Source organism: Lucilia cuprina, chromosome 3, assembly GCF_022045245.1.
Source record: "Lucilia cuprina isolate Lc7/37 chromosome 3, ASM2204524v1, whole genome shotgun sequence".
Lineage (NCBI taxonomy): Eukaryota > Metazoa > Arthropoda > Insecta > Diptera > Calliphoridae > Lucilia > Lucilia cuprina.
The window spans coordinates 45,096,214-45,121,190 of NC_060951.1; the positions used below are offsets into that span (position 1 = coordinate 45,096,214).

A 24,977-nucleotide genomic window follows, 5' to 3' on the forward strand; every position below is an offset into this window, starting at 1 on the left:
AAGATGGAGGATTTTTTAACTCCCATTAAAAAAAGTATAGTCTACTTTATAATCCAGTTTAAAGTCCCCCCGGGGGCATATAACTTTAATAAAAGATATCTATCAATATCTCTAGTTTGCCGGGACTAAATGTTGGTGATGTCAGTTAAGTCAGTTAGTGAAATGATTTGATATAGGATCGAATCAGAGCGCCACATGTCCAGGCTGATCATTAAGTTGACTTTCATTCGTGAGTCATCCAAATTCACGTGAAGAGTGACTTGTGGTTAAAAGACCGTCTTTATTTTGGAATAAGTTCTCTGCACATTTTCTATAGTCTACTCTATAAAGTCTTCAGCAGTTTAAACTATAGATTGTTTCTTAATTCAGATTATAGTTTGTTCTTCAGACTGTTATACAGTCCATACTATAATCTGTTCTACAGTTCAGACTGTAGTCAGTCTGTTCTATAGTTCTTTCTAAAAGTGTCTTTTACATGGAACTTTTATAAATTTTCCGGGTATTTTCGAAATTTGTTGTATTGTAAAACAAACAATTCTACTGGAAATAGGATTAAAAAGGTTGAAAAACAAAATTGACAATATAAATATCCTCTGTACTCCTTCGACCACCCTCCCTCTACAACATTCATTTTAATACTAGGTACTAAAAAGGACAAAGAAAAAAATGTGAATGTATTGTTAAAATAGCAGAATAATTAAAATTAATGTAATTAATAATTATTGTTATTTGCGTAATAAATGAAAAATCATTATTGGCAAAAAAAATTGTATTTAAATAAATACAAAAAAGAAGTTCAAATAATAGTGCAGCTACAAAACCAACAACATAATTATCAACGACAAACAAAAAGTTTTTAATAATTGGCCTGACTTTTATGTGAATAATTGATAAAAAATCTAGAGTAAATATAAAACATTTAAGGGATTCACAGTTTTGTGAGAAAAATTAAAAAGTTACGCTTATTTACTTTACTTGGAAAAAGTATATATATATTTGTTGATGCCTAAAGTATGCAACACAATTTCAACGTTGCCTCTTGCTTAAGCGTCTTTTTCTGAAGAAGAAAAAACTGTTAAAAGCCTAATTACAATTGCTATTTTTGGAATATTAATAATTTATATTTATGAACACAAATTTCTATTTATTTAACCCTTTTTTATTGTTCAAATAATATGCAAATAAATAGTAGATATTTGCTTTTATTAATTTTAAATTTTTTTTATTTATTTTTCTTTGTTTTTCCTATAATTTACACAAATAAATATTATTTACAAAGGTATTTTATTAATGATTTGTATTTATATAAAATAAAAATTTATATTTTAATTTATAAAAATATTATTATTAATTGTATTCGACAGTGATTTTTACATACAATTATAAATATTTTTTTCTGTTATTAATACAAATATTTTAATTAAATAAATAAATAATAATTAAAAACGAAAATATAATTAATTAAGCCATTAGTTAGTCAAAATAACAATAAATTAATAAGTAAATAAATTGTATATGTCAAGACTAATTAGAAGCTAAAATTATGCTCAATTAATATGCTAAAGGGAATAACAATAGTTGCTAATAAAATGTAGAAAAAATGCTTTTATTTTATTCAATCAAAAGTTTAAAAAGAGATTTTATACATTTTTCTAACATTTATTATTTTTTCCTAAAACTTGTTTTAGGCTTGCCTTAAAAGTATGCTTTATATTTTTCATAAGTTTGTTGTTTTTTTTTTTTTAAATTATAATTAATTATATTATTTTCCCCATAACATATTCTATGTTTTCTAGTTTAACTAAATTTAATTACTAAACAAACCACCTATGACTATAGACTATGTTATTATAAAAGTTTAATTTTGTTTTATTAAAGTTTTAATATTTTTATGTCATTCACACACATTCAAGTGGTTATTAAAATTTCAATAAACAGTAATGTAACAGAAAAGTTTTAAAAGAAAATTCATTCAATTCTTTCAAATTTTTAATATAATTTAAAGAAATTCCTAAAAGTATGCAATGTTTTTGAATATATGTTTATATTAAACAATATTAACCAGAAATTCTGTTGCTACAACCAAATTTAAAGTTGCTACTACAAAACCATTTGTTTTAGTTCCCATAAGTGAACTTTTTTCGAAGCCTGTATAAATTTCCCCTTTAAAAAACACAAAACCTAAATATTTTTTTACAACATTCCAAATTTGCAAATACAAATCTAAAAAAAAAAGCAACAAACTATTTCAGCCTAAAAAATAAACCAAACTAAAACAGGGCAACAGAAGCCGTGGCAGACCGGCAGCATGTCAATTGTTCTTAGACAACACAAAACTTAGGCTAAACAAACTCAACTGAAATAAACCTCATGAAAGATGCAACTAAAATACAGATTAAAAAAAAAAAAAAAATAACATAAAAAATTCTCAACTATTTCAATGTATGCAATAGTCTTCAATTTAGCTCAAATTCAAAATGTTGTTTTTACCTTATTTTTAAAAGCCTAACTAACTGCCTGTCTCTTTAACTTTACATCCATGTTTTTGGCTTCAAAAAAAAAAAAATTAGTAATATTATTAGAAAAAAATCTACAACTCCCAACATCCTACAATTTTAAATTGATTGAATTTATGAACTAAAATATAGAGAAAAAGCTAAACAAATAGATGATGTTTAGTGGCATTTGCAGGAAATGGGGGGATGGTTGGAAAAAAGGTCTTAAACTCATGCATTTTACATGTTACCAACACATTTGTTTAGAGAAACTGGCAAAAAATAAACTACGATAAAATGGCAAACAGATTTGAGATGGTAGGCTTAATTTAAGATTCTCAAATGATTTGAAATTGAGGTTAAAAATGGCAGGCGAAACTAATTGAAATTGGCAAAAGAAAAAAAATCAAATGTAAAATAGTTTTTTAATGGATTTTTTTTAATCATAGTTTTCATAAATTTTTTAAGATAGTCTAAACAGTAGACTAGATACGTATAACAAAAACATGTTAATTTTATACAAAACTTGTTTGATTCCTAAAACTATACTACTACTTTTTAATTAAAAAAAAAAAAGTAATTATATAGTCTAGATTAAACTCTGTTCTGTTATAAAGAATATAGAGATTATAGACCGCTCTATAGTTCAAACTGCAACATTTCCTATAATCAAGACTAAACTATTTTATAGTCTAGGCTGTAATCTGTTCTATAGACACTTCTATAGTCCTGAATATAGACTGTTCTATAGTACAGATTATAAACTGTTCTATAGTTCACACTATACACTATTCTATAGTCCAGATTTAATTTCGTTCTGTAGTCCGGACTATAGTCTGATATATAGCACAGACTTTAGTCTGATCTATAGTCCAGACTTTAGTCTGATCTATAGTCCAGACTTTAGTCTGATCTATAGTCCAGACTTTAGTCTGATCTATAGTCCAGACTTTAGTCTGATCTATAGTCCAGACTAAAGTCTAATCTATAGTCCAGACTATAGTCTGATCTATAGCCCAGACTTTAGTCTGATCTATAGCCCAGACTTTAGTCTGATCTATAGTCCAGACTTTAGTCTGATCTACAGTCCAGACTATAGTCTAATCTATAGTCCAGACTATAGTCTAATCTATAGTCCAGACTATAGTCTGATCTATAGTCCAGACTATAGTCTGATCTATAGTCCAGACTATAGTCTGATCTATAGTTTAGACTATAGTCTGATCTATAGTCCAGACTATAGTCTGATCAATAGTCCAGACTATAGTCTGATCTATAGTCCATACTATAGTCTGATCTATAGTCCAGACTATAGTCTGATCTATAGTCCAGACTATAGTCTGATCTATAGTCCAGAGTATAGTCTGATCTATAGTCCAGACTATAGTCTGATCTATAGTCCAGACTATAGTCTGATCTATAGTCCAGACTATAGTCTGATCTATAGTCCAGACTATAGTCTGATCTATAGTCCAGACAATAGTTTGATCTATAGTCCAGACAATAGTTTGATCTATATTTTAGACTCTAGTCTTCTCTGTTGTCCAGAGTTCTTTATATTCTGTAGAATAGACTTTAATATATTGTACTGTTCAAACTTTAGTCTATTCTATAATTCAGACCTTTTTCTTTTCCATAGTCGGCATTTATACTATTGTGTATCGTAAAACTTTTACAATATACAAAATCTTAATTATTATGCAATTAATAAAATGTTTAAAAAAGAAAAATAAAAACTTCTCTAAAGAAAAGCCTCTTTAAAATTATATACAACTCTTACTGTTAAACTACTGTTCACACACTGTTCAGAATGCATAAAATTGCATATATGTGTATACATAGCCAAAATCCCCGGTCAAAGTGTATTAGCTTATAATTTTTATGCTCGTTTTTCATCTTTGGTTTACATAACAGAAAATATTAACTTAAAATACCGACATTGAACATGAAATATAGTATGAGGAGAAAGAAAAAAACATACTTTACTAAAAGGGCTCAAAAGGTATTTTCATTTGCTTCAAAGCTCCTCGTTTTCTTTTTCCCATTCATATAAAAACATGTAAAAAAGATCAACAATAAATTGCAATGAAGCTTAATAATAAATGGCAGTTCGTGGCTGTAAAATAAAATAAAAAAAAAGAAGTGTGGCGGTAGCTTGGCTGCCAGCCACCACAACACTAACAAATAACAACAGAAGTAGCAGCAGCAAAAGTGAAAAGCTTATAATTTTTAAGCGGATTTTAAAGGAATTTACATTTGCAAAGTATTAAAAAAATACACACATACTTATATATATTACAGACAACGTCAACAGCAACATGCACACTAACATTTTAGCTTTTCAACTGTTGTGGCATTATTTTACGTATAAAATAATAAAATGCCACAAGCTTTAAAACAGGGCCTGGCACAAAGAGAATAAATGCAGGACTTATTTATAACAAAAAAACTCTTACATGTCACGTAGGTGACGAAAGTTTAATAACTATGGATGTTAATCTGTAGTTTTAATATAGCTGATCGTTTCGTATTGTCTACTAGTGCCAATCGCTGCTTTAAATATAAAATGGCATTATAAATGTATGAGTATTTTTCTTTTTATTTTATGTTATTGGTATTACAGAGCATTGAAATGTTTTGAGAAAAATGTTTTACAGACAAATGGCAAGCTTAAAAGTATTGAGAGAAAAGTACTGTTGCGCGAAAAAAAAATGGTTATAAAAAATTTGTTAATACCCGACCAATTTTGGAATGTTTATTTTTTTTTTGTTTTCCATAGGGTCAAAAGTGTAAAGAGATTTATCAGAAAAAGCAAACGAAAAATTCAATTTAAAATTGCTAGAATTAAATTCATAAATTATGGACAAACAAATATTTTTGATATTTTGTAATATTTTATTTTTTACATTTAAAATTATTGCATAAACTTTAAATTAAAATTTTAAAAGCCTTAAATTATACTTTAAAATATTGATCCTAAAATTATGCTTTAGATTTTGTATATATAAAAAAATTTATAGAGAAGATTAAGATGATGTATGGAGACTTCATAAATAGACTATTAAAGTACTTTTTCTTAAGTCCGTATAGCTCAGAACACAGCATCTTCCGTAATGCAGACCTATCGATTCTTCCAAACTTTTGTAAGGAAAGACTGTAGATTATATTAAAGTTCAGATGATATTACAGACAGAAGTTTATTATAAAGTTCAGCTTATATTCTGTTCCAAAGTTATAGTCTGAAGTTATAATCCGTACTATGGTCTCCTCTTTTCCATAATCTAGACTACACTCTGTTCCATAGTCTAGATTATATTATAAAAATTTACTTCTCGGAAGTATTGAAAAAGACCAGAAGAAGTTATGATTTTAACACGAGTTTGTCATAAGAGGGATGTTCTTTTTATTTGATTCAAAATTCAAAACATTTGAAGAGATTCTCAGGAAGTAATTTTTATGTTAATTTTTCTTGAAAGTTATTAGGAAGTAAAATTGTAGTATTCAAAAAAATTGGATTTTGTTTTTCCTTCTTTTGAAGTCAATAATTATCACTTCCACAGAAGGTAAACAAATATAATTAGTGGTTACATCTGAAGTCATTCTCAGGAAGTGATGTTTATGTTCTTTTTTTTTAAATATATTAGGAAGTGAAATTTAAGTATTTTAACAAAATCGAATTATTTTCGCTTCTTTTGAAGTCAATAAACACCACTTCCATAGAAGTGCTACTTTTGAAGTGCTAATAAATATTATTACCTTGGAAGTACATCGTTTTATTTTTGGTAAGATATAGTCTGTTTAGTCTAGACTGCAGTCTGTTCTGTAGTTTATACTATAGAATTTTCTACAGTAATTTCCATAGTCTAGGATTTAATCTGTTCTATAGTCTGTTGTCTTGACTATAGTCTGTTCCATAGCCCAGACTAAAGAATGGCTTATAAAAAAACTATTTTTTCTTGAAACCTAGTTATTTCGTTATTGGTCTGTCCCTATAAACAACACTTTTTTGTCAATAAAACTCCATAAACCATAAATAAAATCCAAATACAACTTTAAAGCCTTTTATTATTTCTATTAACAAAAAATTCTAGTATTTTTTTGATTTGTTTTATTTTGAATTTTTTATTTCAATACTACTCTCAGCTGTCTGAACTGTCCAACTGTCAACATGTAGTCCATCAAACTCAATTCATATAGAGAAAAAAAAAGAATACAACTCCACAAGAAAACTAAAGACTCCAAAAGCAACACTACATTATAAAACTCAGTAAAATTGAATGTATAATAATAATAAAATAAGCATTTTCCATCTCCAGTTCCATGGTCATGTCCGTAAGTCGTCTGTCGGCTAGAATAAATGTCGGAATGAATGTATTTCAATTGGTCAACTTAAAAGTCAAGAAGTATCATTTTTGTTTTTTTTCAGATTTTTTTTCTTCATTTCTGCCATTTACAATGAATAACAGAAAATAATTCATCTGTTGAAAGTAAACAAAATGATGGATTTATTTTTTTTTTTCTTCATTTTAAGAAAAAAAGGCCATAAAACCAAAGTCAAGTATGCCGCTTTTGAAGACTTACACATATAGAAAATAAAAAATTAAATAAAAACGAAAAAATTTACTTCGTTTTTATTATTTTTTTATTTTTGAAGAAAAAAATAAAAATGCGGATATAAAAACCTTGATTGCTGGTTATATGCTTTTTTTCTTCTATAAATGAAAAAAAAAAATAAAAATAAATCAGAAGCTGGCAAAAAGTTATCAAAAAAAAGACCTTATAAATTGTAAGTGAAGTTTTAAAAAATTCAAAAATCTATAAGCTTCTTTAAAATATACAACAGCAAAAATGAAGTATAAAAACAGAAATGAAGTAGTGAGTAAGTTTGTTGGAAAAACTCAACCTATGAAATACAACTGAATTGAATTTGATTAAATAAAAAATGAAGAATTGACACGAAGATGAATTGCATTTAAAAATCAATTGAATTTCATTTTTTTCCAAGATATTTCAAGAAACTATAGCACACGTTATTGTAGAAAAAGTTTAAGTTATGGATAGATATAGTTTGAAAGAAAAACAACAAAAAGTTTAATGAAGTCTATGGAGTTTTTTTTATTAATAAAAAAGATGTTTAGATTTTCAACTATTTAGGAAGATAAGAAACTTGAATAAATTTAAAGCATACTTTAAGGTATTTATTAGACTAAAATATATGGCATACTTTTGGGAAGAGCGTGGTAGAGATTTTGGCTCACGCTTTAGTCTAGAATATCAAATTGTTTATAGTTGGTGATATAGATAAGACTATAGGCCGAATTATAGTCTGGAGTATAAAACGGACTATAGAAAAGATTATAATCGGGACTATAGAACAAACTATAATATGTACTATAGAACTGACTATATCCTAGAGAGAGACATAAAACAGATTATCAGGACTGCAGAACAGACTATAATTTTAACTGTAAAATAAAATATAATCTGGATTATAGAACAGACTATAGTCTAGACTATACAGTAGATTAAAGTCTAGACTATAGAAATTCTTGGACTGTAGGACGAATATACCCTAGACTACAAAACAGACTGCTATATTTTAGACTATATTCTGAACAATAGAACTGACTACATTTTTAAATATAGAGCTGACTATAGTCTGGACTTTAGAATTGATTATTGTCTGGACTTTAGAACTGACTATAGTCTATACTTTAGATCTGACTATAGTCTGGACTTTAGAACTGACTATAGTCTGGACTTTAGAACAGACTATAGTCTGGACTATAGAACTGATTATATTCTGAACTAAAGAACTAACTATAGTCTGGAGACTATTATGACTACTTGAGACAACACTCTGAACTATAGAATAGACTATAGACTGAACTATAAAATAACCATGGACTATAGAACTAACCATAGACTGGACTATAGAACTGACTATTGTTTGGACTATAAAACTGACTATTGTCTGACCTACAGAAATGACTACAGTCTGGACTGTGGAATATACTTAAACCTAGAGACTATACTATTACATCTACTTCGATCTTGACTAAGAATTATCTTCTGATCCACTTACAAATATTTCCAGATATTTTATTTAACTTAAATGTTGCCTACTTTAAGGTTTAAAGCTAATATTAAGTGGGCTTGTTATTTGTCATAATAAAACTCCTAAAATTGTCCAAAATGTTTAAAAAATATATGTAATTTAACACAAATGGTCCTTGGAACAATCACGCAATTTTAACAATTGTTTTATGTTTTTTTTTTGCACAAACACATCAACCAAACAACACTCTCATAAACATGGTAGTAAATTTAAATTTTAAGTCCATAAAATAATGGCCAAATTATACGCATTGCCGTAAACATGATTTGTATAGTGAATAAGGTATTTTTTGTTTTTAACAGGCAACACATGCAGAAAAATAATGCAACTCATATAAGAAAAAAATATTCTGAATGCATAGAGATGATGCTGACTGACGGACTGATGCATTTTTTTTTTTTTTGTGGAAAAAAAGGGAGAAACAATAAAATTTAAACACATTAAAATTAAATGCAGTTGAATAAAATATTTAACTATATATTTAATTTATAGAGGCTTTAACAAACGAAAAAAGAAAAAAAAATAACAGAAACTGGCCAGTGTGTTAAACCATAACATGCCGTTTGCGTCCGAAAAGTTTTGAATAACAAATGAGTTTGAGGCAAGTTTTAAAAACAGCAGAAAAATTCTACGTGTTTAAACTTTCAAAAAATTCCCAAAAATCCATTCTATATACTCGTATTTTTGGAGTTCTTCTTGCAACACATACTCCAACTCGTGGAATTTTTTTTTGACTTTCTTCCTTCTGATTTCATTTCCATTTAGTTTGCTGTTTAAGTTTAAACATTATGTCTATACGTTGCAAGTTTCCATATAAGATTCTAAAAGATTTTGTTTTTTTTTTTTTTTTTCTTGAGTATTTGTGGGTTTTTATTTCTCTGTGGAGTGTAACCAAGAGTATTCATTACAACGTGATAATACTGACAATCTTAATCTTTAAAACATTAAATATGTTTTTTTTTTGTTTTGTTTTCGTTAAGAATTGAAAGTATGTACGTATGGATGCAACTTTTTAGTTCCTGCTGAAGAAGAGTGTGTGTGTGTGTTGGTGTTTTTCTTAACTTTTGCATTATTTATGATTTCTGGTTTGGTTTTGTACTGTATTTTTATTAAACTTTTATATATCTGTAACATTTAGTTGTGTAAAATTGTGCACAATATAATTGCAATTTTTTCTTTAAATTTTTCTTCTTTTTTTGATTTGCTTTTAATTTTTTTTCTTACTTTTAAAATTTTTTGTGTGTGTGTATGTTTGTGCTGCAGCAAAAGCCGTAACATGATATTCGACTACTTAAAATGGTATTTACACGCTTCAGTTTCTTTTTGTTACACATTTTCTTAACCTTATTAAGTATTTAACAAACAACAGCTATAACCTCGACCATATTCCGGTAAGAAGTTTAACACAAACAACATTAAAAAAAATACTCTTTTTTAAATAATTCGGTATTAAAAGAAAAGAAAAAAAATGCATTTTGTAAAATTAAATCAACATTTGTCGGGATTTTAAGCCAATAAAGAGGAAATGAAGTGAAATGCTTAAAGTGATCAATTAAAAAGTTTTTCTAAAGTTGATGAATTTTATAAAAGTCTGGTACTGGTTCTTTAGTCAAGACTATATTCGTTCTGTAGTCAAGACTATAGTCGTTCTATAGTTAAGACAATAGTCGTTCTATAGTCAAGACTGTAGTCCTTCTATAGTCAAGACTGTAGTCCTTCTATACTCAAGACTATATTCTTTCTATAGTAAAAACTATAATTGTTTTATAGTCAATACTATAGTCAAGCCAATAGTCGTTCTATAGTCATTCTACAGCCGAGACTATAGTCGTTCTATAGTCAAGACTATTGTCGTTTTATAGTCAAGACTATAGTTGTTCTATAGTCAAGATTATAGGTGTTATATAGTCAAGACTATAGATGTTATATAGTCAAGACTAAAGTCGTTCTATAATCAAGAATATAGTCGGTCTATAGTCAATACTATAGTCGTTCTATAATCAAGATTATAGTCGTTCTATAGTCAAGATTATAGTCGTTCTATAGTCAAGACTATAGTCGTTCTATAGTCAAGACTAAAGCAGTCCAATAGTCAAAAATATAGTCGTCCTATAGTCAAGAATATAGTCGTCCCATAGTCAAGAATATAGTCGTCCTATAGTCAGGAATATAGTCGTCCTATAGTCAAGACTATAGTCGTCCTATAGTCAAGATTATAGTCGTCCTATAGTCAGCACTATAGTCGTTATATATTCAATACTACAGTCGCCCTATAGTCAAGTCTATAGTCGTTTTATATTCACCACTATAGTCGTTATATAGTCAGCACTATAGTCGTTATATAGTCGTTATATATTCAAGACTATAGTCGTTCTATATTCAGCACTTTAGTCGTTATATATTAAAGAATATTGTCGTTCTATAAACAAGACTATTGTCAAGTCTATAATTGTTTTATACTCCAATATAGTCTGTTAGTTAGTGAAACTATAGTCTGCTCTATAATCCAGACTTTTGTATTACAGTCTACATTTTTTTCTATATTCAAAACTATATTCTATTCTATTTAACAGTGAAGACTATAGTCAAGACTAAAATAGTATATATTATATAATCAAGACTATAATCCCTTTATATTGTGGTCGATATTCGGGCATATAGTCGAGTCCTTAGTATAGTTCTGTTTATAATTTGCGTTTGTCAATCTGTACTGTCAGGTCTAAAGTCTGCTTCATAGTCTGAAATGTATCATATTCTGTCTACTACCGTTTTAGCTATAATACACTTTTTTCTTGTTAAATATATCTAAAACTAAAAAATAAAAACAATTTTCATTTTAACATAAAATGCATTTTATATTCAAATTAAATTACAACTTTAACATGTAAAATTTTAACATGAAAAAAAGTTGGTTTTAGAAAAAAAAAAGTGAAATTAAATTTAATGCCATGTGCAAAATTCCATTACTCTTCTCTACTACTTTCTGTATTGTAAATGACAAATTGGCCTAGTTTTTATGTACAATTTTTTTCATCCATTTTGTTGAAATTTTTTCACCAACATTTTATAGCAAAAAAAAAATAGTTTGAACTAAACTTTCTAGCCTTTGTTAAAGTAAATTTCTAACAAATTGAAAATAAAATTGCAAAAAAAAAAATTGTCTACCATTTTTATTTTTAATTTTGAATTTAACCAACAGGCATGACATCGTACTAATAATGTAAATGCTGTAAGGGTTAAATAAATAGTAAAATGAAATTTCAATTTTATAAAAATGTAAATTTTATATTTTAATAAAAAGAAATCAATCAGTGGTTTAAAAACTGAAACATTTGAGTGGGTTTTTTTTCTTGTCGTTTATTCTGTAAATAATGTTCATTATAGTAATTGAAAAAAAATTATTTGGCAGTCAATTTATTTAACTTTTTATTTTGGGTTTTAATTTTAAAGTTATGTTAATAATAATTACCAAAAAAAATTAATTCCAGTTAATTTGATAAAATAAAATTCATTTTCAAGAAAAAATTTTGCAAGCAGACATACATATATATCTCTGCTAAAATTGCACATAAAATTACCGTCAAACCTTAATTCCAACTAAAAATGTTAATAGTACTCATCATCATTATCATCAATGTTATAAGCAATATCAACGTCATTATCATAGTCATGATGAGTAAGACTTTAAAATGTGTATTGAAAATAAAAAGACAAAAAACATATCAAAAGACATTCTACAAAAGAAGTTTCAATTTTTTTATTCCTTTTTTATGGTCTCATACATGTTGGGGTTTTAACAACATTACCTTAAGAATTTATGATAATTATGTTGACTTAATAAGCTTAATTTAATTTTTTTTGTATAAAAAAACTAAATAAATAAGTTAGAAAATTATCATGCCATCAGAAAATAAGAGATGAGTTTCGTGTGCTACAAAAATTCACCTAAAATGAATTAAAGAATAAACCAGTCCTGGGTACTTTTTACATTATAAATATGAGAGTGACGGCAAAGGAATAACGGCGATTCAGGCAGACAATCAGCGATTCAGGCAGACAATCAGCTTTTATAAATGACTTATAAAAGAACTGACTTTTCCTCACCACTACTTCGGTGTTAAGCTTAAATATTAAAACAAAAGTTGCCCATCACTGTTAAAAGAAAAACTAAACTTAAAGCTAAAATTTCAACAAACGACAAAAATCTAGAAATAATATAAAACAACCAAAAATGATAATCTTTCATTCTTAAAAAAAGAAGAAAAAGAAAAATATCTAAAAGTTGCTGCGTATTTTCAGATGCAAAAGACAAGAGTCTACAACTTTAGCGTCGAGACGACTACAACAGCGAGTATTTACAACATAAATGTTTATCATGATTTAGATTTCATCTTTTTTTCTTGTTGTTTTCATCTTTTAAGTAACTTTTTTTTGTCTCTCTTAAGACGCATATTTGTTTAATGTGTTTTTTGTTTTGTATTATTTTTCATGTTGTTGTTGTTGTTGTTCATTTGATTGTAAAATTGGAGACACATTTGTAGTCAACTTAATGATGATGTTTATCTTGTTTAAGTAGTATTTTTTTCCTCCATTTATTTGTTTGAGGATTAGATCTATATGCATCTAGGTTTTGTATGGAGTTTATTACGATCTCGATGTTAGTTTGTTGTTAGTTCAAATGACTGCTAAGGAACAATAAATATAATAATCGTCATTATGTTAATTTACTGACGATTTACCGGAAAAAAATACAACCATAAAACATAATTGTATAATAAAATGTAAATCTGTTGTAAGAATTTTTTTCAACTGCAACATAATATCTGTTGTCACAGCAGAGACTGCGGAATAGAATACACTTTTTATCAAAGAATAGATTACAGTCTGGATTGTAAAGTAGATTAAAGTCTGGTCTCTCTAATAGCTTTAAAAGCCTAGTCTCTAGAACAGAACATATAGTCTTTAGTATCTACTAAACTATGGGCTCTTGAAAAGATTTAAATCTGGATTATACGACAGAATATAATTAGGACTAGAGAACAGACTATAGCGTGGATCATAAAACTCACTATAATCTGGACTATAGAACAGACTAAAGTATGGACTATAGATAAAATTATAGTCTAAATATAAAACAGAATATAGAAATTACTATAGTCTAAGGTTTATTGTAGACCATAATCAGACCTATAGACATAAATATATAAAGTAATCTGAACTATTGATTAGACTATAGTCTGGCATATTGAATAGATTATAGACTGGACTTTAAAACTGACTACAATCAGGACTTTAAAACCAGACAATAGCCTAGACTGCAGAACACTATAATGTATGGAGTATTGAAAAGGACTCTAAAAGGGATTATAGTCTAGATGGAGGAAGTATAAGAACTTCCGATGTTAGAACTTAACAGTAATTTTTTTCTCATATAAGACAGTTTAGCGCCTTAGTGATTTATTCAGAAATTTACATACTAATTCTCGATTTACTAAAAAATATGTATTTATATTAAAATATTTCTTTCATTCACTTTATTTTATTTTTCTTTACACAACTCTTTCTATTTCGTCTGACCAACTATGACCAAATGAGTTTATCTATTTTGCTTAATCGTAAAATGTAATTTTAAACCGGTAATAAACTTTTTGGAAAACCAAAACAAAACGGTTCATGTTTTCTTCAACTCCCTTCCACCATAAACTTTTTTCTTTATATTTTTTTCCTGCTATCTCAAAAAAAAAAAAAAAAAAAAAAAAAACACAAAATGTGGACAATTTTGTATATGTTTTTGTCCAAGATGAGACAGACTGATTTTTAGTCTGTCTCATCAAGTATATCTATGCCTAAGACTAGATGTAGTTTAAGATATTTTAAAATTGATAAAGCTTACATTTTTTCTTTCTTTCATTTTTTGAAAACCAAAAAGATGTAGATGCTGTTGAGAATAATTTTTTTCTTGGTTCCTTTGGTTATAAAACTTTTGCTGAAAATGTTTTTAATGTTGTTACAACATGTTAGAGAGTAATATGCATTTTGAAGTAAAGACCAGTAAACCTTGCAACCAACAGCTTTCGTAGAACATCACTTGGAGTACAACAACATCTAAGGCATTATTATTGTCATTTTGCTTGTAAATTGTTGTATTTATGAAAATGAACAAGAAAATCATGATTGTCATTAAAATGACACAAGCAAATGTACAAATTACATTACAAAAGAACCAACAACAACTACACAAACTATGCAACAGCAAACCGACAAATGCTATAGAATATGTTATTGCTGTTTGTGGCATGAAAGAAGAATCATAACGTAGGCTAAGATTTTTTCGTTTTTCTACTTTAAGTTTAGGGATTTTCCGGTTTGGTTTTGTACTGAAGTGTTTTGTGGCGCTAGAGAGCTTCAAGAATTTTTAAATAGTGCAATTATGGAGGGAACAACATTGTGAGCACTCAGGCACTGAACTATAGCTTAGCTATTCGATTACAGACTAGACTATACGCTATATTATAGACTAGACTATAGACTAGACTATAGACTAGACTATAGACTAGACTAGACTATAGACTAGACTATAGACTAGACTATAGACTAGACTATAGACTAGACTATAGACTAGACTATAGACTAGACTATAGACTAGACTATAGACTAGACTATAGACTAGACTATAGACTAGACTATAGACTAGACTATAGACTAGACTATAGACTAGACTATAGACTAGACTATAGACTAGACTATAGACTTGACTATAACCTAGTGAATAATTATTATTTCAGATACCAACATTTATGTTTGGCCATTCCTGTTAGGCTGCTGTAAAAAACGAACAAATCTACTGCAATTTAGCAAAAAAAGGTGAATTTATATACAGAGACTAGACTAATGAACAAATTCATTAATGTGGCAAATCTTATCTAGATGTCCGTCTTTCTGCATGTTTTATAAGTAACACAGGAAGGAAACCCTTCTGCTTTAACGGATACAAAAGTCTTACTATAAAATCTAAAGAAATATGGACTCTTAACCAAAAAAAATTCATATAGATACATTTTGTGATGGCTGACTACTACTAACTGCTGCTATCACATATACTTTTCTTAACTATTACTATTGCTACAATAATTTTGTTTTTCTTTTTTTCTTTAAGGAATTTCATTATGTTTTCTCTACATTTTTAGCATCTTAACATTTTTTCATTACACTTTTTACTTACTTTACCGATATTGTGTGAGTGTGTGTGTGTGTGTGTGAGGAGTGCGTTTGTTTCTTTATTCCCCAAGGACTTTAAATTGTCGTGTGTTTAATTTTTTTCTCTTTATTTTATTTATTTTCTTTCATCCAGAGCAAAGAGGGAATCGTATATAATGATATCATAGTATCATTTACTATCTTTTTGAAATAGCATTTCTTGCTGCTGCTATACAGTATCATTCTTTAAATATTTTACTAAGGAAAAATTGTAAAAGCTTCTCGGTTGCTAGAGTGTACATTTTTAACATTAAAGTAATTGTTACCATAAAGTGTTTTTTGGAGCTAAATTGTTTTAGTTGTTAGGACACCTCACAGTTTCTTTTAATAATTTATCCTATAGTTTTTTCTACTCTAGCACAAACTGTGATTACCTTTTTTTCATTCTTGCTGTTTGCCATATCTTTTAACAATTTTTGTCTTTTATATTTTCTTTCATCTTTTGTTTGTTCTTGGTTGCGTTTCTTGGAAAAAAAGAAATACTCTACGCGCCATTCTGTGATAGATATAATGTTAAGATAATAATGTTGGCGTTTTTCGTGCAGTTTCGTTTAGAGTAAATATTCCGCAAAAGTTAAGCAAAAGTGGAAATGAAAAAATGCTTAAACTATTGTAGAAAATAAGTTGTAGGAATTTATAGTTTGGTTCACAAACATAAACTGTTTTGTAATAAAAGCTTGAAAGTAGAGAATGAATGAGGTTTACTAAACAAACTCATAATGTAAATATTTTATGGTGGATAATTTTAACTTTTATGTTATATAAAATATAGTAAAGAAAATATTTAAGAAAAACATTATTATAATGATTAATAATTGTTAAATTATGAAGAGTGCAAGCTTAAGAAGAAATTAAAAAATAATAAATTTGTGTTCTTGTAAATGAAAGCTCAGAGGAAATAAATGTTAAGGAAGTTTAATTTAAGTATCGGAAATAAAATTTTAAATAATCCTAATTGTAGTTTCGAAACTATAGTCTTTCTTAAGTTCAGACTATAGTTTCGTCTGTAGTCCAGATTATGGTATCGTATAGAGTCCAACTATTACCTCATCTATGTCCTAAGTTCAGACTATAGCTTCGTCTGTAGTCCTGATTATGGTATCGTATAGAGTCCAACTATTACCTCATCTATGTTCCATAATCGTTCACAATTTATATTACTGTCACCCCTAATAGCGGCCTATAGTCCAGATTATATGTTTGTGTATAGTTTCCACTAAATTCTCGTCTATAGTATCGCCATAGTTTCTTCTATAGTCCATAAGCAAGACTATAGTAAGTACTTAATCACCGACTAAAATCTTGTCTATATTCCCGACTATACTAATGTATATAGAACGCACAATAGTCTCGTGATATTTCTGGACATAGTTGTCTTAGTCATAGAACAGCTATTGTTTTTTCTATACATAATTCTAAAGTGCCGACTGTAAATCAGGTTATAGTCTTGTCTATAGATCAGTCTGATCTATAAGAATGATTGATCTGTTGAGACTATAGATTAATATACGAATAAACAGATGGCAATCTCAGATATAACAGATTCTTCACTTCTAATATATCTCACATTAACTAAATGTTTTCACGTTTTATTATTTAATCTCTGCACCCACTATATATCCCAACTTTTCTTACGTACTGTATAAATATCTTTTTCAGTCAGCCGGTTTTTCTCATCTTGAAAAGAAAAACATTTTTGTTTTCTACATTTTCCTCATTTTCATTGTATTTAATCACTTAATTTATATCAAATTTTTACCATATAAAGAAAAATGCTGCGCACATTTTGATTCATGACCAGTAGTATCTGGTTACATATCAACAACCAACTAAGTACTTACTAAGTAACTACAACTATGGCAACGAAAGGTACACAATACACAGACAGACTATATCTTTTTGTACTAACAATCTGCAACTCAGAAAGTAAATGTTTGTCTTATGGTTTCAAATCTAAATTGATTGAAATGCATTAAAACATGTTGACCGCAAAAGGTAATATTACCTTAAGGCATAAAAAAGTGTACAATAAGTGACATTACGTACCTAGTTGGAAATCACAATAGCAAAAAAGAAAAAAAAAACACAAAACAATCCTGAATAGCGAAGACAACTTACTACTTAAATGCTTAAACTTAGAAACTTAATATCAATAGAATTAATTTATACAAAAAATAAGAAAAAATATATATAAAGAAAATATAAACTTTGTTTGGTATAATGACCACAATAAATGGTCAGACTTATCATCATTCTTTCAAACTGATGAGATACTAAACACTGAGCCTCAACATTTATGGTCAAAATGTGCACAACACAACAACCATAACATTATCACACTTCCAACTTATGTATCAAACCACCACCAACCAACTCGTCAAGTCAGTCAACTAAGTTGAACAACTTTAGGTGAAATTGTTAATAAATTTAATATTAACTAAACGTTTTTGTTACATATAAATTTCCTTAACGATTTTCCACCTCCTTTGATGATTAATGTCTCTTTTGAGTTGAAACAATGTTGCTAAAAATAAAAAGTTGTTGAAAAGTTTTGTTGTTAAGAAAATGTAAGCATTATTTTATGAAGATAAATTAAGTGGATATCAAATGAAGTTTATTTAAAATAATAATAAAAAAACAAAATAATGTATATAGTCTCTAAGGGAATTAAAAAACTCTATATTTGTTGGCTGTTAAAAAGTAAAATTTATTTATTCAAATGAATCCCATGGACCATTTAAAAAAATATGAAAAATATGTTGAGACAAACAATAAACTCAAAGGATGATATTGCTTTCATCAGACTATAATCTGTACTGTAGCTCAGAGTATTTGTTAGAGTTTCAACAATAGATAATAGGAAATGGTATATTCTCGTTTGTATAATCCTTCTCGTTTGTATAATCCTTATTGTCTCAACTGATCAAACTAAAGTCCCTAATATACATAAGATCGACAATACTTTGGATTATACGACAAAGTAGAAATTTGATAAAAATTTGGATTATTAAAGACTGAGCAGTAGTCTAGTCTAAAAATAGTCCCGACTATAGACTATATATACTACACTGTAATTCCGACTATGTACTAGACTTTAGTCCCGAATATAGTTTAGATTATAGTCCTAGTTATATACTTAAATATTGTTCAGACTGGAAACTACATAATTTATAGTCATTACAAAGGACCACACCAACTTTGGATCGGATTATAGTCTCTACTATAGGATAGAATATGGTCCTAACAATAGTTCTGACTGAATTCGTTCTAACTATAGACTAGACTATTGTTTCGGCTGTATATAGACTATAATTCAAAAACTAGACTGGACTAGTAGGACTCTATGTAAAATAAACACTATAATAACGATTGTAAACTAAGTAGACTATAATTCCGACAGTAGACTAGAAAACTGACTGACCATAAAGTAGGCTATAAGAACTATAGGATAGAATATGGTTCTAACAACAATATTCTAGAATATCGTTCCAACTACAGACTAGACTATAGTTTTAACTGTATATTTTAATAATAGGCCCCCAACATCTGATCACAGGTTAGACTATATTTCAAACAGTAGACAGGACTTTAGTGTCATGTAAAGTAAACACTATAATAATGATTGTAAACTAAGACCATAGTTCCGAATGTAGACTAGAAATCCGACCTAATAAAATAGACAATGGTCTGGACCAGTTACGGATCTAAAAGAATGATCTCCTCAAAACTTCCCCGCCAAAATCGAAAAATTTTTTTGGACAAAAAAAAAAAAAATTTGTAAAAATTTAAAAAGTTTCTCCACTCTCCAGCTGGCTCTGCGATTGGTCTGGACTATATACTAGACTTTAGATAGTATCGACTAATTAGAATGGACTATTGTTTCTTCTAGAGAACTACTGATGCGACTATTTCCTTTTTTTGTTTTAGTTTTATACTTTATTTTCAATTTTTTCCTATATTTAAACAAAATTTAAATTACTATTTATTATCAATAATATATTAACATAATATTTTTCTTTCCTATTTTCAGGCATCAACAAGTTTTATATTTCTCAACTAAAACTGAGAAGGAACAAAATATTTCAAAGTAAGTTTTTTTTTCCTTACAACTATAAATTTTCTTATTCATATAATATTTTTCTTATTACTATGAACTCTTTATTTAAGAAATTCTCATAAAACACTGAAATATTACATATTGTCTTAAAAAAAGACGACTTATTTAAAAAACCTACATTATATTTAGTACAGGAAAAACTGAAATTTATAAAACATTGTCTTTAGTTAAAAAAAAACTAAAACAAGACTTTGTTCTAGAGCAAAGGGCTGAACTAAAATGATTTTGATGAAAAGAAAAAAAAACTAAAAGAAAAACATAAATTTTCTACAAAACTGCTACTTAGACTCGAACCACATAAATGTTAGCAGCAAATACAAAAAAAAACTAAAAAGGAAAGATGAAAAAAAAAACTATTTACTACTTAAAATTCCATGTTGCTAACAAATTGAATAACTTCATGACTTCAAAAGGAAAAGAAAATCAGCAGCAGTAAGAATATAACAAAATGAAAAGAAATATACTAAAACTACCTTTACAAACACACACACTCACACACACATACACACCGAAAGTCTTAAAGACATCTAACAGAGATGAAAATACCCTTGATATTTAACTAAATGTATACAAGTATCACAAAAAGATTTCTTACTGTGTAAGTACCTGATGCTGTTCTTTTTTTGTTTTTTGACAAGGAATATGAAAAGACATTTTTAGGTGGGAGTACTTAATATTATTCCAAAACATTTTACCTATCTACAGATATACTCTAACAGCAACACAGAGATATACCAGACATTATTATGATACAAAACATGAAACGCACTTGTTCTACACTTGATAGAAATGGGGAGAAAAAAATCCACAAAAATAATATCTAGAAAAATGTGTTAGTTCAAGGCTTTTGAAATCCTAGCAACATATACACAACTACTGATGTCATTTCTACGTAAAAATGTTACATTTTGATACCTTTTTTTTTCTGTTATTTCTTTCGTCTCTCTTTCCGTTTTCATCGCCGGCATATGATAAGTTTTTATTTTGTTAGATTTCTTCATGTCTTTTCGTTTGTTAGACTTATAAGTGGTAAAGCTTATATTTTTATGTAAAGGTACTTTACACATTAGGTAAAGACATACTGTATTTATTATGAGGTAAAGGGAAGTTTGCTGATCCTTCGAAGGACCAAAACTTTGTAGAAATAAATTCTAGCCTAAAGTTTATAATATAATCTATAGTGAGGTCTATAGTTTAGACTATAGAGACTATATATAAAAATATTCTTTCGAACCTGAATTCTAAATCCTTGGTTATCTATGATCTATAGTCTAGACCATAAAGACTATAGAATAAAAATGGTCCTTCGAATCTAAATATTACTTCTCAATACTATGGAATATGCACAACTTTCACAACTTACTAATAAAGAATACCTTCCCTTGTTTCGCATATTTTATTGCGTTTCATCTAAGCTGTTTTTCTATAACACATTTTAGTTTCTCTTTCGGCTCTTATTTCACTCTATACAATTCATTTTTCTTTTATAGATTTTTTCCTTAATTTTTTTTTATTTATTTGTCCTTATTTTCTTTAACTAAATAAAGGTGCATACGTAAGCAACTTAAAGGACAAATAGTCATAGTTAATGGAAAGAAATATACAGAACATTTATACAAAAGGAACTGTGTTAAGGGACTCATAGATATAAATATTTATACAAAATACAGAGGCTGGCATAAAGAGTCTACAAAGCTTAATTTTTAAGAATTTACATTAAACTTAAAATTTACTTAATATTTATATCGTCTTCAAATTTACTTTATATATTAAATATTGGTTCCAGTTTATTTAAGTGTCAACCTCTGATAGAAATACATAAATATTTTAAGCTTTTTCATAGGCAACATAAATTATAAAATATGTATTTTGTTTTTTAGAAACTGAGAACGTTAAAAATTTAATGTTTTTTTTTGTAATAACTGAAATTCCTTAGTGTAGAGGTGCTATCTTAAAAATGCTTTCAAATAAATGACTCGGTTTTCATTTCAGTTTTATTGTTGCTAAATCTTAAATAAAAACTTAAATTACTAATATATCTCACTTTACTTTTCGCTATTTTTTATTATTATTTTGTTTTCCCACATCAGCACTTATTACCTACACCTCCTAACCTTCAATCTTCTTGACTTTTAGTCCTTCTTAATTTTTTCTCCTTCAGTTTGTTAGTAGTTGTTTTTTTGCCTTTGCAATTCTTTGTGTGATTATTAATGTTTAAATCATTGTTGAAATGCTATTTCAAAGATATTTGTCATCAACAAATCTTACTTATTTTTTTATGTTCTCTAAGCTTTTCTCTAGGTATGATGTTATAATGGCAAAAATGTTGAATGATTTTGAGAGATTGAATTCTTGTTAAAGTTATAAGCTGCTGCTAGATAGTGTGAGAAAGTGCTGCTAGTATTATTAGCTAATATTAAACTTTTACTATTTAAAACATAGAGAATTTAACAGTAGTTAAGAACGGATATTCTAAATCAAAAAGTCTTATCTGACATTTAGTCAAATATTCTGAATTAATAATTTTGTTTTTAAAAATTTAAGTTTTTTTACAAACAAATATCGTTTAACGATTTTTTGAACAATTTTCTACAGAAATATTTGCATTTAACCAATTTTTATATATAAAGAAGAGGGGGGTATATTGAGATTGTCATTCCGTTTTTCACAGTAAAGTATATATTTACTGGGTAATTATTAGATTCTAAGACGATCATGCCATGTCTGTCCGTCCGTCCGTCTGTCTACCGAATTTTGTGTGAAACGGTCCAAAATTAGGCCCAGCTTCCCCTCAGAAAATGACTTTAACGCTCACTACTAGCTTCAAAATATGAATAAAGCCCTGAAATTCGACACAAGTAAGTTTCTTATAAGTATCTCAATATCTCCATCAAATTTTATGAGAATCAGTCAATAATTGACTCCACCCCATATAAGGCCCATTCAGAACACACTTTAACACACATGCGAGTATAGCTATGAAATTCGATACACAGAAGTAAGTTTCTTACAAGCCATATTTCATAAAAATATCAATCTAATATTAATAGGAGAGCATCTCATTTACTGCATACGGTTTGAAGCAATTTGCACAAACACTTTTTTTATAGAATTATTTGTGATTTTTCCATAGAAAATTTTGTGTATAGTAGTTTTTTACTGAAAAAAATATATATTACCAGTTTTTCTGTATAATAACTATTGTGTATAACAGTTTATCCCCTTCAAATAAGATTGTGTATAAGAGTTTTTCATCATAGAACATTTTTTATGGTTAAATTTGTGTATACTAAGTAGTATTTTTATAGAAAATTTGGTGTATAACAGTTTTTAAAAAGAAAGTACATATTATGTATAACAGTTTTTTCTGTAAAACTTTATTGCGTTTAACACTTTTCTAATCAATTAATTTTAAACATTTTAAGTTTTCTATAGAAAAGTTTTATGTATAACAGTTTTTTATAGAAAAGTTTTTCTAGGAATAAATATGGGTAAAACAGTTTTTTGTAAAAAAGTTTTTGTGTAACTGTTTTTCCTTTAGAGAAAATATAAAATATATGTATAACAATTTTTTCTTTACAACAGTTTTTCTGCTTTTCGATTTCTATTACCTTGAGTGTAATTGAATGTCAATTTCAATTTTCCATCACTGTTCAAAATATTTTAAATTTTAATAAAGTACTTCGACCTTTATGCATTGTCTTGGTTTACTACGTATTAAAATAACAAGAAAACAAACAAATTGTATAATTTCTGAAAAAATACAATACAATAAGTATATGGAAGAATACTAAAAATACTCATATCAAAAATGATTTTCTAAACAATTGCTTTTGCAACATATTGATGCAACTAAACTTAAGCTGATAACCCAGGAAAAAGAAAAACTTTTAGAACAATAACAAAGCAACTTGTAGGTAAATCTTAACTTAAAGTAATTGAAAACATCTCACAAACATTGCGTTTTTGCTGGGTTACTTCAGCATTGTCAGATGGACTTATTGGAAATTGCAAGTGGCTTTCATATATAAAAATATATGGATATGGGTTTTATTTTTCTATATAGTGAACAAAAAAGTATATTCATTTTCTAACAAAAACTTTAAGGGGATTTTTTGTAAAATTATAATGCAACTTCTATAAATTCCATTTGAGAATAAAATAAAATAACTAAAGTGAAAAAAACCAAAAAATATATATAAAAAATAGAAAAGAAGAAATAATAACAACAATAATAATGTAAAATATAACATTTCTTTCTCTTTGACCAAACCCTATTTTTTCTATAAAATAATATATAAAAAATCTACTTGCAACATACTACATACTTATACGAATTTTCTTTTTTTTTTTCTTCTTCCATTTTTATGTGAAAAATATAAAAATATTCTAAAATTAAATGCAACAACGGGGAATTTTGAAAAAAATAGTACACATAGAAAAATTGCAATATGGGTGTGGACTTCTATAATAATACTATAACATATATAAACAACATTTTGTTGCATGCTTGTTGACTGCAGCAATGGTTGTATGCGTTTTTGTTTTTATGTGAATTTGTTAAAAACGAAAAATAATAAATAAATAATCTAGGGAAAAAATTGTTGTAACCATTAAAGTATTTTGTTTTTTTTTCACATTTTTTTTCCTTCAACTTTGCTATGTTTTCATAACAAAATAGTATTATTAGTTTTTAACATATCAACATTCAACATTGAAATGCATTCATGTTGAAATAATGCGTTTAGTGGACACAATCGTACAATAACAATGACTCGAAAAATTAAATATATAAAAAGTGAGAAGGGTGAATGAAAAAAACATTAGTTATCATGTAGAGAAGAACTTCTACAGAAGAATTATTTTTTCAATTCCATAATTAATGTAGTGAAATATTCTTTTATAGAAATAAAGTGTTATACACAAGGTTGTCTATAAAAAAATGTTTCTATAGAAAAACAAAAATTGTTACAGAATATTTTTTCTAGAA

The 24,977-nt window shown here is 27.5% G+C and overlaps 1 long non-coding RNA gene across 5 annotated transcripts in view; it reads left to right on the forward strand.

The window, feature by feature from the left end:
- LOC124418806 overlaps positions 1–24,977 on the forward strand; it is a 213,723-nt gene that overhangs the window by 140,815 nt on the left and 47,931 nt on the right. For all 5 annotated transcript variants that reach the window (XR_006940229.1, XR_006940228.1, XR_006940227.1 and 2 more), the window contains one exon: positions 19,901–19,957. This is a non-coding gene — a long non-coding RNA (uncharacterized LOC124418806). The remainder of the gene's footprint in view (positions 1–19,900; positions 19,958–24,977) is intronic.